Raw genomic sequence first — 17,971 nt, 5'->3', positions numbered from 1 at the left:
TTTGTTTTTGTGGGGTTTTTTGTTTTGTTTTGTTTTTGATAGCTGTCCTAGTGGATATGAGGTGGTATCTCTTTGTGATTTCAGTTCGTATTTCCCTGATCATGAGTGATGCTGAGCATCTTTTTATGGTCTTATTTGGCATTTGTACATCTTTGAAGAAATAAATGTCTTTTCCAGTTTTTTATCCATTTTTTAACTGGGTTGTTTGTTTATATTATTCTTGTTGGGTTGTAGGAATGCAAATATTGTTTTCAAACTTCAATTTAAAAAAAATACCAAACTTCAAGTGCTGAGAGTTTGGGGGTACATCTGTTTAATTTTCTGAACAAAATGCAAACACACTTTAGATTACAACATTGCAGAAAAGTTTAATATCATTTGTAGGACACCGAATGTAACTTGCAAAGTAATTCTTCAAAGGCTCAAACGTCTCTAAGTTCCAGTTGATGACAAACAGCAAAGAGATTAAAAATGTGAATTGCCCTCTGCTATGTTTTTTGTATTCACTCTCAGCCTCTGCTCCCCCCAAAAAATGCAGTTTGGTTGTCCTGGAATATATACCCATATTTGAAATTTAATGTGTATAGCTGCTCTTTTGATTATAGGGAGTTTAAGAGCAATTATGAGTTATATGTTGTGTGGGTTTCTTAATCTAGTAAGAACATTGTTGTTCACTGTGACTCTGCTGTATCAATATCTGTATTTGCTTCAGAGAAGAAAGAAAGAAAGAAAGAAAGAAAGAAAGAAAGAAAGAAAGAAAGAAAGAAAGAAAGAAGAAAGAGGAATACTTTTATCTGTTTTCCAGTTGGATTTCTCCCCAGAAGCCAATACTGAGACTTGCAGTGAGTGCACATGGTTTTTCTGGAGGTTCAGGAAGCCATCAGGAGAATGGGCAGATGATATAGGATAAGGAAGGAAGAAAGCAGTAAGAGGTTTGTTCCTAAGCCAGGAACACGGTGGCTCAGTTTGGAGGGGAAGCTGCAGGTATCCTGGAGACCCTGGATCGAGTCCCACATCGGGCTCCATGCGAGGAGCCTGCTTCTCCCTCTGCCTGTGTCTCTGCCTCTCTCTGTGTGTCTCTCATGGATAAATAAATAAAATCTTTAAAAAATATATTTGCTACTTGGTCCTTTAGAGCGAAAGCTTGCCTACTCGTGATGTCACATAAAGAATTATTAGTTTATGGTAAGAGGGTATCTTTGAAGACATCGAGAGGAGTCTGAAGGACGAAGCAGAAAATACCCAAGGAAGTGCAGACCTGGAAGGGTGGGGTTCCCAAGGCTGGGCTCAGAATTCAGTGAAGAGGGGAGAGGTGGTAGAGGGGTGGCCGGCTGCTGGGGACAGAGCTGGTCCACAGTCACTGGGCAAGCAGGGACAACCCTCTGTGTGCACACGAGTCAGGGTGGGGGACAGGTGGGCAGGGTCGGGGCTCGCTTCGGGAGCCAGGTCTGCAGTGAGCCAGTGCGAACCAGGAGGGCCGCAGGGCCCAGGGCCCAGGTGAGGCCCGGCCACAGTCGGGGGCTGGGACGTAGGGGAGCAGACCCGCCACCCCCTCTGCAGAACTCTAGCCCATCTGTGCTACAGCTCGGCTCGGGCTGGAGGTGGTGGCTGCGTGGCTGGGGTCACCGCCCTGCGGCCAGCTCAGCAGGTGCCCAGCCCTCCAGGCCAGTGCGCACAGCCGGTGTCGGGTGGCCTGGGCGGGACGCAGGCTTTGCCATCTGGGCCGCGCGGCCACCTGGTCGCTGCCTGAGCGGCGAGAGGCAGAGGGCAACGTGGCAAACAACCAGGGAGGAAGCCACGGCCTGCAGGCCCCCGCGGGGAGGAGGCAGAAGCAAAGCGTGGTGCCCAGGAGCAGTGCCCAGGTACCCAGGAGCGGTACCCAGGAGTGGTGCCCAGGTGCCCAGGGGTGGTGCCCAGGTGCCCAGGAACGGTGCCCAGGTGCCCAGGGGCGGTGCCCAGGTGCCCAGGAGCAGTGCCCAGGTGCCCAGGGGCGGTACCCAGGTGCCCAGGAGCAGTGCCCAGGTGCCCAGGTGTGGTGCCCAGGTGCCCAGGAGCAATGCCCAGGTGCCCAGGAGCAGTGCCCAGGTGCCCAGGTGTGGTGCCCAGGTGCCCAGGAGCAATGCCCAGGTGCCCAGGAGCGGTGCCCAGGTGCCCAGAAGCTGTGCCCAGGTGCGCACAGGAGAAGCGCTTCTTCCGCGGTGTCTGCCAGGCCGGACTCAGTGAATGAATGAATTAAAAAGAAATACAAAGTGTGAGTCTGTCAAGCCCAACCCACCTGATTTTAATGTAATTACAAATACTACTTTATTTTTTTAAGATTTTATTTATTTATTCATGAGAGACACAGAGAGAGAGAGAGGCAGAGACACAGGCAGAGGGAGAAGCAGGATCCATGCAGGGAGTCCATCGTGGAACTCGATCCCGGGTCTCCAGGATCAAGCCCTGGGCTGAAGGCAGAGCTAAACCACTGAGCCAACCGGGCTGCCCCTACAAATACTATTTTTAAAACAGATATACTTAGGGGGCACCTGGGTGGCTCGGTCAGTTAAGCATCTGCCTTGGCTCAGGTCATGACCCTGAGGTCCTGAAATCAAGCCCCACATGGGGCTCCCTGCTCAGCGGGGAGTCTGCTTCTCCCTTCCCCTCTGTCCCTCCCCTCTGCTCATATGTTCTCTCTCTTCTCTCTCTGTCTCTCTCTTTCAAATGAATAAGTACATAAAAATCTTTAAAACAGATCATTTAAGATAAACTAAACTGCACAGGATGCAACATGTGTTACTTAGATCTCTCCAGAGCAAACCGGGATGAATGGCCACCCTGCTGATTCCCCACCTCAAACCCTTAGAAGCTGAATTAGAGACTGTGCCGTGGCCCAGAATAGTGGAGCAAAGACCCCTCCCGTCCTCTCCCGGAGTCAGAGGCTCTCTTCCCCAGACGGCACACACAGCAAAGGGCCGGCCCGCGGCACTCGCTCGGCGCAGGACGTGGACATCCAGGGCAGTGACCAGGGCAGTGACCAGCAGAGAAAGCGCGGTCTGGAGAGGGTCACCCGGACTGCCAAAAGCAGGCACCCTTCCTGGCCTGGGGACAGGTGAGACGAGACGTGGACACAGATGCGTGGATCATGGGACGAGGCGCTCCCTGCGGCATCTCCATGTCTGCTGGGCCGAGCTAGAACACTCCGGTCATTCCCACCCCCCTGTTCCTCAACACCCCCCTTTACTCCGCATCCGGGCAGCAAGTCCTGTCCCCAAACTGCAAGATACGCCTCGAACATGCCCATGCTTCCTGCCCCTTCCAGCCGCCGTGGTTTCAGCTCTCCTCCTCTGCAGGTCACACTCTGCCAGCACTTCCTCTCTTGCTCTGGGGTCCCCACTGGCCACCAGGCGTCCTTCTACGGATGTTTGAAGTCAGCCCCCTCTCAAGACCTCTCATTGCTGATGGGACGCAGTTCAGACGTCTTGGCCGGGAGGACAGCAGTCCCCAAAGCTAGTTGTGCGTCCGGGTTATCTGGGGTCGTTCTTAAAATGAACAAATAGTGCTCTCCTCCTCAGAGGCCCCGAGTTCCTGGCGGTGGGGTGCAGGCATGTGCCCGGGCCCTGCAGCGTGCCCCCAGCCCCAGCCTGCACGTCCTGCAGCCGCATAGACTCTTCCACTTGCCTGCCGTGACACGTGCTTTCATGCACAGCAGCTCTTCGTAGGATCTGCTCTGGCCTGTTCTTGCCTGCCTTCCGTGTCCAGGCACCCCAACATCTGACCCCCAAGAACATCTGTGCCGTGAGGCTCTTATATGTCCAGTGGGAAGGGGGCTGTCTCCCATGTCTTACAGCACGTATCCTATTTAACGCCAGTCCTATTTTTCTTGGAGTTTTATTTATTTATTTTTTTTAGGATTTTATGTATTTATTCATGAGAGACAGAGAGAGGCAGAGACACAGGCGGAGGGAGAAACAGGCTCCCTGCAAGGAGCTCAATGTGGGACTCGATCCCAGGACCCCAGGGTCACGCCCTGAGCTGAAGGCAGATGCTCAACCGCTGAGCCACCCAGGTGTCCCTTTCTTGGAGTTTTAAGGGGCACAGTAGATGACATATCTCCTCCTTCCCTAGTTCTAGCAGAGACACACAGGGGACATCAGACAAAGGTCAAAATATTAGCTGTTATCGGTGGACTGTACCCTGGAAAATGGAGCTTAAGTGAGTGGCCTTGGGGGTTGACGACGATGACACTGCCCTCACCTGGCCCGATGACACTGCCCTCACCTGGGAGGGCCCCGGGTGCCCAGGCTTCCTGTACGGGACGGCAGAGAGCCCAAGGGCAAGAGCCAGGTGAGGGAGAGGGGCGAGCACAGCAGCAGGTCAGTCTCCTCCTCCAAACGCTCCATGGGATGACCCACCCATAGCCCCGCGTCCGCGTCCAGGGAAGGGAAGGGTGGAGAAAAGCCTCAGCTTGTCTAACACAAGAATTGAGGAATAGGGACGCCTGGGTGGCTCAGTTAAGTGTCTGCCTTGGGCTGAGGTCATGATCCCGGGGTCCTGGGATGGAGCCCTGCTCAGCGGGGTGCCCGCTTCTCCCTCTCCCTCTGCCTGTCACCTCCCTGCTTCTTCTCTCTGTGTCAAATAAATACATAAAATCTTAAATTAAAAAATAGGAACAGGGGATTAAATGTCCCCTTTGCAGCACTGCAATTATTTTCGTATAATCACCCCTCATTCTGCCTCTCGGGACTCTTAGAATCCCAAAAGATGCTTTTGTTTTATTTTGTGCATTTCCGCCCCCTGATGCTCAGTTCCATGCGTATCTGTGCAGTGGATCCCTAATCCTGAAGTGGTATTTAACCCCTTTGATTTTGAAGACAGTGTAGGAGATGGAGTGACTCCATCTCCACGTGCACGCAGGGACCCTCCCTGGGGCCCCGTGATTCAGGCCCTGTGGAGTTACTGGGTGCCCTGCCCGGAATGCAGGGGAGCTTGTTCGGATGGTCCCTGGAGCGGCACGTGGTAGGCCTCACTGGTACATAGTTAGGGGCCAGAGTGGTGCCCAGGTGGTGCCACTTTGGATAACTGCCCTGTGACCTCACCCACCACACCCCTCGAGCTATAAAACGGGGCATTAGGGCTGGATAGAGAACGGCTGTGTCTGACCCGGGTTGTCCTTCTGTCCTCCTGTGGGTGAGTTACCCCCAGTAAAACTCTGAAGGTGGCACAGGCTTCGTCCTGAGGCCTGAAGGGGCCTTCTCAGTCTGGAGGTAAGTTACTGAACCTCTTCCTCTTGCTAACAACGGGGAGGCAGCCAGGAGCCCAGTTAGGAAGCAAGCTGGGGTAAAGGGGCCTTGAGGCGGGGGGTGGGGGGGAGCCTGCTATCCCCAGGGGGACGCCCCCAAATGGGCCATCCATTGCTATGTGGGGAGACTTGACCAGGTCTTTTGACCACTCCAGACCAGTGCGTGAGTCCAGCCCCGCCCCCCCCCTAAAAGGCCTCAGGGCATGTTCCTATCTTATCTGAAACTGTGGGGTGGTGGGGAGGAAATGGAGGAGGGAACTGAAGAGGCTCTGTGGCCATAGCTGGGCCATCGCGCTGTGGTGGGCCAGGGAACTGGGACAGATGGAAGCGTGGGCTTTCGAGAGGAAATGGTCTGCTGCCAAACTGGTGGAGCTAATAGCCCAGCTTTAGGTGGGGGTGTGGGTGTGAGACGGGCTGGCAGCCTGGAGGGTGGGCCTTGGGGGAACTGGGGAGATGGTGCTGTGTTGGACGACTGCGGGATGTCAGAGATGGCCTTGGTCACTGCATTATGACAAAGATCCTCTGCTGCAGGTGTGGGTAAGAATTGTGGGCCATAATTAGCTCATTTAACCATGTGGATAAATGCTACTAGCGTTCAGATCATCTGGCCTCACAGCCAGGCTGTTCCCTCCTGTCGATTATGCTGTTCCTCTATGTAAGAGCTACGAGAAGCTGTGGGTGAACTGGGGACGAAAACTGCCATGTACGCCCAGCATTCTAGAGGCCCAGATGGAAAGTTGCCTTTCTCTGGTGTGAAGGACTGGCTCTCAGAGCTGGGGGCATGGGGTAGGATCTCCGTGTCTGTCCTTGCTCCGGTGGTCATCCGGCCCATTATTCGGGTAGCCGCTGTGGAGGCTGACTTAAGTGAAACCCCAAAAAATCTGTCCTACAGGGAAAGAGGCAAGCCAAAAAATGAGGCAAAGCAAAGGCCCCTGCCAACGATAAAATGGTGGGAAGGGAGCCTATCAGAGTCTCTTGTGAACAAGTGTGGCAAAATCTGACATTATCAGGGACCTCGAGAGAAAATACAGGCCAAAGACCCAATTTGGTCTTGCTAAGCCTATGGAAGGCGTTGCCTGAAGGAAGGATTCCTCCCTTTGGGGGGAAGGATCAAAAAAGCCATGTGTGTTGCTGAGTGCCCCTCCGATGGTGACAGGAATGTCAGGAGTGGACACCCCTTCCCCTAGAACTGGGACTAGGCCTGTGTTGCCCTCTACTGTGTGCAATAACCATTTGGTGGTGGTCTCACTCTCAGACTGTATTACCTTGAATAGACGCTAGAGCTGAATCACACTTATTTGTAGAAACTCCTTGAAATTTCAGGGAGAAAGGAAGTCTATTGATGGTTAGGGGGGGACAGATCATCAAGGTCAAACTAGTGTCTACCTACAGATTGGCAGGCTTCCTGCCTGCTCTTCTCTTGTGCATTTTTTCCCTCCATTCCTGAGTATAGGAAGATATTAGTGTAGATCTTTTACAGAATCTGGATCCAACTACATCTTTGACGGGAGACTTCAGCTTGTGTATCCAAGTGGTGAAACCCATTATCCTGGGTCATGGAAACTGGGATCCTAGACTGTTACCAGTTCCCTGGAGAGTAATCCTGTAAGACAACATAAGCTACCTGGAGGTGGGGCATAATGAGGTCACGGCTACCATTAAAGAATTAGAAAAGGTGGAGGTACTTAAGCCTGAACAAAACAATTCAATAATCAGGTGCACCCTATTAAGAAATCTAATGGGATCTGGCCAATGACAACAGATTGCAAGAAACTCAATAGTTACTCTCTCCATTCATGCCTTACTGTTAGAAAAAAAGTCATGACCTGCAAGACCTCCTTGTACTGGGTCTATTTAAAGGCTTTTCAGCGTTCCATTAGGACTTAAATCCCAAGACCAATTCACTTTCACATGGAATGGGAGATGGTGGCCCTTCCAGGTGGTGCCCCAAGGGCACCTCCACAATCCCACAATTTGTCAAGGGATGGTGGCCAGTGGTTTGGAAAAATGGGTATTGCCAGAGAAGATGGTGCTTTGTCATTATATAGATGCCCTGCTAACCCGTGATTCGTCTTCTCCATCTCTAGTAGCTCTGTGTTATAGGCCGACATCAAGTCCTGAGAATGGGAGGTAAATACCCACAAGGTTTAGGGGCCAGGTCAGTATAGTTTCTGATCACATAAGACAAAAGTGATGCCATTGGCAGTCACTGATAAGATACAAGTCTTCCCAATCCCCAAAGTGATAAGGAATCACAGGCTTTTAGGTTCCTTGAGTTACTGGAAACTTATTTGCCATGTAGTACAGATTTTAAGACCTTTTTATGTCTTGGTTAAGAAGGGAAGTCAGGGGGCACCTGGGTAGCTCAGTGGTGGAGCATCTGCCTTTGGCCCAGTGGGTTGAGTCCCTCATCAACTCTCTGCCTGTGTCTCTTCTATGTCTCTCATGAGTAAATAAAATCTTTTGGGGGAAAAAGGGAAGTCAGTGGGATTGGGGTGCTAATTAACAGGAGGCTTTAACAGCAAAAATTGTAGTAAAACAAGTAGAGGCCCAGGGATATTAATGTCAGATGTGAGTTGTGAGTTTGGCAAAAGTTCATATCCAGTAGGATTTGGCTAGAGCTTGTGGCAGTGACAAGATAGGAAATCAATTAGTTATTTCCATAAATTCAATAAGAATCTATTCTCCTGGGGTGCCTGGGTGGCTCAGGTGGTTAATCGTCTGCCTTCAGCCCAGGTCATGACCTCAGGGTCCTGGGATCCACCCCCACATAGGGCTCCCTGCTCAGCGGGGAGTCTGCTTCTGCCTCTAATCATGCTCACCTGCACTCACTCTCTCTCAAAATCTTTTTAAAAACATTAAGAAACAAAAAAATCTGTTCTCCTTATAATGCAACACCATTGGAAACATTGGTTTTACCACCAAGTGACTGGAATGTACTATCTGATAAGAGACCTGTGTAGGCTCCCTTAGGAGAAGACAGCCTTTTTTTGGGGGGTAGGGGGAGCAGAGGGAGAGCATCTCCAGCAGACTCCCCGCTAAGCATGGAGCCTGATGCAGGGCTTGATCTCATGGCCCTGAGATCACAATCTGAGCCAAAATCAAGAATCAGACATTCAACCAACTGAGCCCCCAGGCGCCCCCAGGAGCAGACAGCCGTAAGGAAATAAGGTTGACTATGGAGCCAATGAAGCCTCTTGGCAAAAATGATTCTCCTACTTTAGTTACAGGGGTCCAGAGAGCCCTACCACAGGAATAAGGAAGGTCACTTACTGGCAGGCTCAAGAACTTTGAGGTCCTTGGGGGACCTCGGGAAGAGAGGAAGCAATCCTCGAAAATCTACAGGTATTACAGGGGAGTCTTTCAAGGCTAAGAGCCCTGCCAAATACTTGCCATCTGCAGTTGGATGCAAGGTGGTTCCATTCCTGAATCCTGATCTATACCCCCTCCCAGTAGGAAGTCAGCTAGCGTGGTGGCTGTCCCTACCCATTAGAATAAGGAATGGCGAAAAGCCCAGAGGTTATGGGTTCCCCTGTTGCTGTTTGTATTGCTGCCATGGCCTAGGGTTGCAAGTGCCCCCCTGACCTCTGGCTCTAGGGGCATCTTGGATGGATGACATGTTAAGATTGTATGGGTCACAAAGATGGAGGGTGGAGAATGTTAGGAGTGCTGACGACACTGACTCCATCTTTGGCTCCATCTTATTAATGCCCATGCAGTGACCTCCTTTGGGACCTCATGTTCCAGGTTCCATGGAGGTGAATGTGTGTCCTGCCTGGAATGCAGGCAGGCTTGTTCTGTGTGCCACTTTGGGAACTATCAGAAGGCCCCACTTCAGGTCACTTGTAGGGCAGGTGGTACTACTTGAGAACTGCCCTGTGACCTCATCATCATGCCCCCACCCCCTTATAAAAGCTGGGGGTGAAGGTCCAGACTGGGTGGACCACAGGGCTGAAGGAAGACTGCATAGTGCCTGCATCATCTGCCCATTTGACCGCCCCCTCTTGGGGTTAGTTACCCTGAGTGAAGCTCTGCGAAAATGATACGGAGGGGCCACCTTAGTTTTCTTCCATCTTAAAGGACATTCTCATCCTGGAGGACACTTTGCTGACCCTCCTCCACCTTCTAACAGTAAGAGCTCAGATTTCTAAATCAAATAGCTTCTAGTAGTTTCTAATGCCCAGCAGTCTCTCGGACATAATTACATGTCTTAGTGGTTATATTTGGGCAGTCTCTACAAGTGTTATTTGTAGAATTTTCTCTCCAAATAGCTGAGTCTTCCATCTATTTTTAGTCGCTTTCTTAATTTAAATTTAGGACAAAAGCCAGCAGTCAGTGTCCTGCTGCTGTGTACACTTTAAGAATGACTTCTAAATATCTGTTGGCTTCTGTAAGGAAAAATGGACCTCTTACCTAAAAAAGGCACCTCTTACCTAGACTGCTTGGAACCAGGTGAGAGGCATGTGATGCTCATTTTCCCGAATCCTTCACATAGGGAAGGGTAGGCAGGTGACAGCTGGAAAATATCCTTCTGAACAGAAAGACCCTCAGCAAGGTGGGCCACAGCAAGTTCTGCCCACTAAAGCCGTGGAAGAGTCTGGACATCAGTAAAAGTGGGGGGAGCCCAAACCACCCCTAGTCATTGGGGAGCCAAGTAGAAGAGCAAAGGCCTACAAGCCAGAGACCCCCTAGGTTGGAAGTTGGGTAAATCACTGTGTCAGAATCCATTTTCTCATCTCCGAGGAGGGGTAGTAATCTCACTTTTTCAGAGCTGGCTGCGGATGTGGTGGTTGGGGCGAGCGGACCCCATCACTGTCCTTTGTACCTCAGGCTACAGTATGTCCATGTCCTGGAGCATCGCCTGCAGACATGGGTGGACCTATTTTCTGAGCATGTTTGACTTTTTCTTTTTCTTTTTCTTTTCTTTTCTTTCTTTTTTTTTTTTTTCAAAAACTGCTTCTGAGGCATGGCCCATATGTTCTGTGGTTGGTTTCTTTTTTTTGTTGTTTATGAAAATGTAAACATACATTTGGGCACTTTCACCACCTCACCGTTGCCGTACTGTTTACCTCTTTTGCTGAACACAAGCTGTGCGTTTCGGGGCTCATCTGGTCTCCTTGGCTAGGAGAATGACTTTCATGCCGCTTAGAAATGGTTGACATTTAAGTCTTAGCAGCAACTGTTGGCATACTTCCAGGTTACTTTTGGAAAATTGATTTAAATCCAATTGTTCCCCCCCCCCCCCGAAAGGAATCAGAAGACCCTATTAAGAGTGGCTCCTTTTGAGGTGCCAGGGGTGTCGGGGAGAGGAGGTGCGGCTGGCAGCCCCCAAGATGGTACCCCCCAATACTCACACCCTGTGCAAGCTCCTCCTCTTGGGTGCAGGCTGCACTTACTGACTTGCCTCTAATGAGTACAATTCAGAAGTGGTGGATGTCCCTTCCAGGAGTAGACTATGGAAAGACTGTGGCTTCCATCTTGGGTATTTTGCTGGGTCCTTGGTCTGCTCACTTGCAGGGAAGCTGGTTATTCTGTTGTGAGCTGCCCTGTGCACAGTCTAGGGTGGCAAGAAACTGAGGGGGGCCCCTGCCTCCAACAGCCCACGAGGAACTAGGACCCTCTGTCCATTGCCTGTGAGGAAGAAAATCCTGCCAACGACCAAGTGCGTGCACTCAGGAGATCCTCCCCGAGCCAAGGATCTACAGGAGACCAGTCCAGTCAACAGCTGGAGCCATAGACCACCAGCTAAGCAGTGCCTAGAATTCTGACCCACAGAAACAAGGTAAGTGTTTTGTTTCAAAAGCTGCCTCAGGTTGGATTAATTTGCTGTTTAGCAATAGAGAACTAATACAGGAAGCGAGGATGGAAAAGGATTAGGAGAAGCAGCTCTACTCATCCTGCCTCCTGTGCCGTATGCGTTTTCTATTCATATACATGTATTTGTATTTAAAATACTGCCAACAGGTGTTATTTGGGCAAGTGGGTTATGGCAAATTCTGCACATTGACTCAGCACCAACCCCAGCACCCTGTCTTGCCTTCCTGTACTATTGAGGCTGGAAATCTTTTTTTTTTTTTTTTTTTTTTTTTAAGTAAACCTACATGTCCCAGACTCTCTTGCAGCTGGAGATCCATATGTAACCTAGTTCTCACGAGGCAGACACACGGCCTGTAGAAAACTAAGAAGGAAGAACAATTGCAATGTTGCAATGTGAGATAGTGGCATCTTGTGGCAAACCTGTGGGTGGAAATGCCTATTTTGCACTGTCAGAGGTGCTGTGGTCTAGAGGTAGCATAGGCTCTGATCCTCCTCACCTCACCCTGTTGCTTGGCACTTGTGATGCAAATAGAGCTTCCAGAAGAATTCCATGGAAGAGTCAGGCATGGTTTGTTTGATACCATTGTATCATACCATTGGCAGGTTATATCCTGCAGAAGGATTTGCTTCACTTTAATGCTTCTCTCTCTTCTCCCTTTGGCCTTTCCAACTTTTTGTTGTTACATTATGTTTCACTTTTGGTATCTTCAAACCTTCAATAATATACAGAAAGCTTTACTTTTTTTTTTTTTTTTTGGCTCAGTCACCCTTTTCTTGACCTCCTTTGAGCTTCCCATAAAACTATTTCCTCCAGGAGGAGCACCTGAGTGGCTAAGGTGGTTAAGCATCCCACTCTTGGCTTTGACTCAAGTCATGATCTCAGGGTCCTGGGATGGTCATGGGTCGGGCTCCATGCTCAGTAGGGAGTTGCTTCTCCCTCTCCCTCCCCCTCTGTCCCTTCCCCCACTCATATTATCTCTCTCTCTAAAGATTTTATTTATTTAAAACTATTTTCTCGGGCAGCCCTGGTGGCCTGACGAGTCCCATGTCGGGCTCCCTGCATGGAGCCTGCTTCTCCCTCTGCCTGTGTCTCTGCCCAGCCCCCTCTCTATCTCTCATTAATAAATAAATTAAAAAAAACTATTTTCTCCAACTTTTTCCATCTTTGCTTCACTGAAACCCTTTCAAGAGTGAAAGAAGGCCCTACTGGTAATTACGCTGGGGGAAAGTATAATCCAGTATATGTTCAGTCACGCCATGGAAACCGGGTTATATTCCTGCCAGATTGCTGTACCTGACCTGGAAATATATACATAGTTTTCTACTAATAAAAAATAAAAAATGAATTACATAATCTTTCAATAAACTAAAATACATAGAAAAACCTAGAAAGGAAATATGCAAACGTGTTCGCCTTGGTTACTTCCAGATGGTGAGTTGATGGGCAGTTTTTATTTCCTACTTCTCTATTTTCTGTGCCTTCCTAATTTTCTCCATTATGAGTGAATTATTTTTAAACTAGGAAATTTACTGGGAAATGTAAAACCTTCCTAATAGCCTAAGTGAATAAAAAATATTTAACCATAGTTTAGAAAACTTTGTGTTTGGGAACAAAGTATTTTTCCCTTTAAAGTCCTCAATTTATTAAAAAAAAAAAGAAAAAGAAAAGTAGCTAATAGATCATTTAAATTTTGACCACATTGAAGGAGGAGGTCTTTGGAGGCAGTGAGTGGGGGAAAGGAATCACAGGAATTTTGAAGGTCTAAGAACCCTCAATTTAGAGGGTTCTAGAAATTAAATAGCTGGGAAAGCCAAGGGAGAGAGTGAGGGCCAGTTCCTCAGCACAGACTCACATTGGTGGCAGGATCAAGAAGTCATGAGTGCATATGTATCACTTCTCTACCATATATATATAGACCCTGGTTCTTTTTTTTTTTTTTTTTTTTTTTTTTTAAAGACCCTGGTTCTGTGAGCAACCAGGTGAAATCCATGGTTGGCTCTCCGCTGTCTTCAACAGATTTTATGAAGAATACGTAAGGATGAAGCTCCCAGATTACCTACTTTCATTCCCAGTCCAGCAGTCTTCTGGGAGGATGAAAAACTGGGCCTAGTGGGGCTTTTTACCAAACTGCAGGAAACCTAGAAGTGCCACAGGTGGGGGTGTCCACTGTGGAGAGCCAATAGGTAGATAATTTGGTGTTGCTGCCTGAAGTAGAGGATCGAACAAATGAAACAAATCTATACTTAAATATTTTCAGAATTTTTTTTTCTAAAATGAAAGAAGACTGTCCTCTTCAGATGAGAAAAATTTATAGCAGGTGGCCAAAGCCATGATACTGTCCCATTGAATCTGCTAAACCATAAGGTTAAAGACAGAATCTTATCAATATGCACATTATCTATGACGTTTAGATAAACTAAACTGAAGATTAACTCAGACCTCTTTTGAGTAGCATTAAATGCTAGTAGAGGGAAGCCCAGGTGGCTCAGCGGTTTAGCGCCGCCTTCGGCCCAGGGCGTGACTCTGGAGACCCGGGATCGAGTCCCATGTCGGGCTCCCTGAATGGAGCCTGCTTCTCCCTCTGCCTGTGTCTCTGTCCCTCTCCCTCTGTGTGTCTCTCATAAATAAATAAAATCTCAAATAAATAAATAAATAAATAAATAAATAAATAAATAAATGCTAGTAGATATTGGCGCAGCTTTCAGAGCAGTGTTCCTCTGTAGGTCTGCAGGCTTCACCACTGGCCATCTTCTTAGGACCTCATACCCTACAGCCCTAAGCTGGACACACAAATTTCAATTCTCTAGAAGCGGGGCCTAGAAATGTGTGTTTTTAATAAGTCCTCCAGGTATTTCAGATGCATGGTAAAGTTAGTGAAACTCTGCTCCGGAGGTGTGGTTTTGGTTTTTGTTGTTGTTGTTGTTAAAATGGCTATATTACCCAAAGCAACGTTGTTGTTATTTTTGAGATAAGCAGAGTACAACTGATGGATTCTATACCATGTTGTCATTTACGTGAGAAGGTAACAGAAAACCATCTCTTTTTTAAAAATGTTTTTTATTTATTCATGAGAGACTGAGAGAGGCAGAGACAGAAGCAGGCTCCATGCAGGGAGCTCAACGTGGCACTCGATCCTGGGACTCCAGGATCACGACTTGGGCTGGAGGCAGGCGCTAAACCACTGAGCCACCCAGGGATCATCTCTTTGTATGGACTCAGGACCATCTATTTCTCATGAGTATTTGAAATGGGGAATTGAATGAAGAAAATCAGTTTCACAGTTGATGGAAGAGTGAAGATAATGTAGGACAATGAGACACTTGAAGATTAGCGATAGCAAGAAGCAACAGCATGTCTCTCAGCTGGGAGGACAGAGGAGCCCAGGAGCCAGTCTCCTGAAGGAAGTTGTAATCCTGGCAGACGTTTCTAGCAGGAACGGAGCAATTGCTTTAGACCCATAGGGAGCTGGTGTCTGAGTTGGACAGGGAGAGGGGAAAAAGTCACTCTGCTACCCTGTCCTCCATTCTCCCAATGACCAAACCTCCCTGAAAACCAGCTGATTCAACACTGTGATGAAGTATCTTGCGGAGGAAAGCCCCTCTATGGTTCAGAGCTAGTAGAAGGGGGAGGAAAGAATCCGAGGGCCAGTAGGCCCAGGACCGGCACAGAGTCTTAATCCCAGTCGACCAAACGATAAAATACCTGAGAGAAATAATCATGTTCACAATCATGTTCACAAGAGCGCAGAGGTTATACCTATTTACCAGAAGGCCCCAGGATGTTAATAACAATCCCAGACAACAATCCTAGCATATCCCAACCGAAAACTTGGAGCTGATATGAGAAGGAAGTCCATGTGGGTGGATTCCCTCATCTTGCATCAGGGAGAAGGAAAGTGAATTGATTCTGCCAACAGCATAGAGCTGTCCCCTCTTCCCGAATCTGTCAACAAATCAAATGCAGTCACAGACAAAAACACTTATTTTTGTGACTTGATGCAATAATTGAAAAGGTCCTCTGAAAGAATATAGAACAGTAGCTGGGAGAAATTCTAGGAATAAAATATCAGGTCTGTTTGCCTCCTGCACAGGAAAACATATGAAACTCTGTTTATAGTAGGGCAGGTAAAGGATGAGCCTGTGAATGAGTCCCAGGAAGCCAGCGTGAGGAGGATTATTTGTAATCCATGTGGGCACTCAGTCGAATGGCTAACTATCTGGGGAAAAACAAAGCTTAGTTCCTACTGCCTTAGAGCAAACAAAAATCCAAAATGGATCAAAGTATATGTGATAAAAATGAAATCACTATATATATATTTTATATTTTATGTTATGTAACATTTATAAAATGTTTAATATATAATATATAGTATATAATATATAATAATTATTTTATAAATCATATATATTCATATTTTTATAAACCATGTCCTACATTATGTTGCATTACTTTTATGGTTTCTGTTTTGTGGCTTATTTACATTTCTCTTTAATCCAATTAGAATCTAGTCTAGCCCAGTGATCTAGAAAACTCTGTTATAACTTTATAATGTACTCTGATCAGCCAGGGACGGTTTAACCTCACTACTTTCTTTTCCAAACATTTTCTGAATATTCTCACGGGTTTAGTCTGTATCAATTTTAGAAGTAATTTTAATCTGGTGTTACCAGTAATCTTTTGGGATCTCAACTGGAGTTGTGCTAAATATAGATTATTGTGAGGAGAATTGATATCCTTATCTGTTGGAGTCTTCCGCTCCAGATATCAAAGACGTCTCCATTTATTGAATTATTCATAGGTCTCTATATTGATCTTTTACATTTCTTTTTACATCTGCCTGCAATGGTCTTACACTTTAAGGGGCTACTATGGTTTCACTCTTCCTTACCGTCTAATCGCACAAGCTGAGTTAATCATGCTCCCCGGTCGGCTGACCTGCAGCAGCTTCTTGCCCATTTTGGGGTGGGTTTGTTTATTCCTTTGTCGTTGGTCACCATGCCATTGGGCATGTGTTCATCTCATCAGATCGGGGGTGCTGTCCAGCACGGCCGAGCTGTGGTCCCCCTGCGATGTGTGCCTTAGGTGGTGGTAGGCACCCCCACATCCGGTCCACACACAATGTGCATCCTATTCTCTGCAGTTGCTTTTCCTCCAGGATCTCGAATCTTCCATTCCTAGTTGCCTTGGTAGCCCTGAACTCCAGTGTAGACCTCTCCTGTCCGGTGTGTGACCGGGTTGGGTCTCTGTGTCCCACACTGTGAACTAGCAAACGCTCTGTGGATGAAAACCTCTGGAGGAGCCCAGCTCCCCTCAGTGGGTTACCCATTCTCTCTCCTGAGTACCCTGCTGCCCTCTGATACCTTCAAATGGTTTTGTTTTGTTCGGGGTCTTGGAGGGGTGGTGGTTTTCTGGCTTTTATTGTTGGGTAGGTCAGATAGGAGCTGCTCTGCAGAGGCAAGCAATGGACCCTCTAATTAGCTTTTAATTAATTAAACTGCACTGTATCCTTTCACTTGGGTGTCACCATTGTGATCACATTTTTATCAAGTGGGGAATTTAAGTTAAGGAAAGAAATTGTCCTAAACCATTGAGGCCCAGATAATGTGGTCAAGGTTACATAACCAGGCAGACATCTGGTTTAAGAACTTAGGATTTGGGAGGATGATTCTCAATGGAAAAATCTAGCATTGGGGCAACTGGGTGGCTCAGTGGTTGAGCATCTGCCTTCGGCTCAGGTCATGACCCAGGTCTAGGGATCAAGTCGTGCATTGGGCTCCCTGTGGGGAGCCTGCTTCTCCCTCTGTGCCTCTGCTTATCTCTGTGTGTGTCTCATAAAGAAATAAAATCTTTAAAAAAATCTAGCATTGTGGGATGCTAGATTCCTACCCTCCTTCCCCTGGACCAAATCAACTTTTCTGTCCATGGTCCTGGCAGGTCCATGGCTTAGATGACAGAGAGGGACCTCTGACACTCAAGATGAAAAAAGGTACAAATGCTCTTTTTCACATAATAATCACAGAAGATATGCCTGGAGAGTGACTGTGAAATACTGAATTATCCCTGGGGGGTGATCACAAAATAATGTATCCTCTGTGTGTATGTATATATGTATGTGTGCAGACATACGTATGCATAAATATGTATATATGTAAAACTACTTTTTAGTTATGGCTACGACGCCGGTCCAAGTAACAAATCTATTTCAGCCTAATGAGGTTTCCAGGGAAAATGGTGCTAGAAGATAGGCAAATTTGACATTTTTAGATAGTGCGAGAAGATCAAGGAAAGGAAGGAGTTGGCACTCCCACCTGCAGGCCTATCCGAGTGTTTGCCTGTGGTGATTCCCAAGGGGAAGCTGCCATGATGGAAGCTTAATAAAGGCTTTCTCCCCAACACTGAGTGTATCCCCTAAAGGGACGTACGTGTTTGCCAATACATATGTCAGAGTTGGCAAGCTAGGCAATTTTTGACTACTTTTGCAGACCTAGCTCTCTCTGCGTGGTTTGACTTCAGTTGACAGCTGGAACCACACCATGTGGGAGAGTTCTCCTCCATGTACCCACTCTTGAGCCACTCTGCTCACTGTGGTGGGTTTTGCTTCCCTTTCTGGTCTTCTTCCTTTGCTTGGACAAATAGGGCTCCCCACCCCCCACACTCAGAAACGTTCATAATTTTTGCACTGCTTCCTCCAAGTGAACAAGAACACTTTTGGGCCTGCAGCCCTAGGAATGGAAACGTGTCCTTCCTACTGACTTTAAGCAGTAGAACCATCTCTCGGTGGCTCTCCTGTCCCCTGAGCTCGTGCACCCAAGTACACTCAGCTGAGTAACCCCCACTGGCAAATGGGCAGCCCTGGAGAAACCTGCTTCTCA

This window comes from Canis lupus, chromosome 18 (assembly GCF_011100685.1).
Source record: "Canis lupus familiaris isolate Mischka breed German Shepherd chromosome 18, alternate assembly UU_Cfam_GSD_1.0, whole genome shotgun sequence".
In the NCBI taxonomy this organism is placed as follows: domain Eukaryota; kingdom Metazoa; phylum Chordata; class Mammalia; order Carnivora; family Canidae; genus Canis; species Canis lupus.
Note: the sequence above shows the minus strand (reverse complement) of the source record.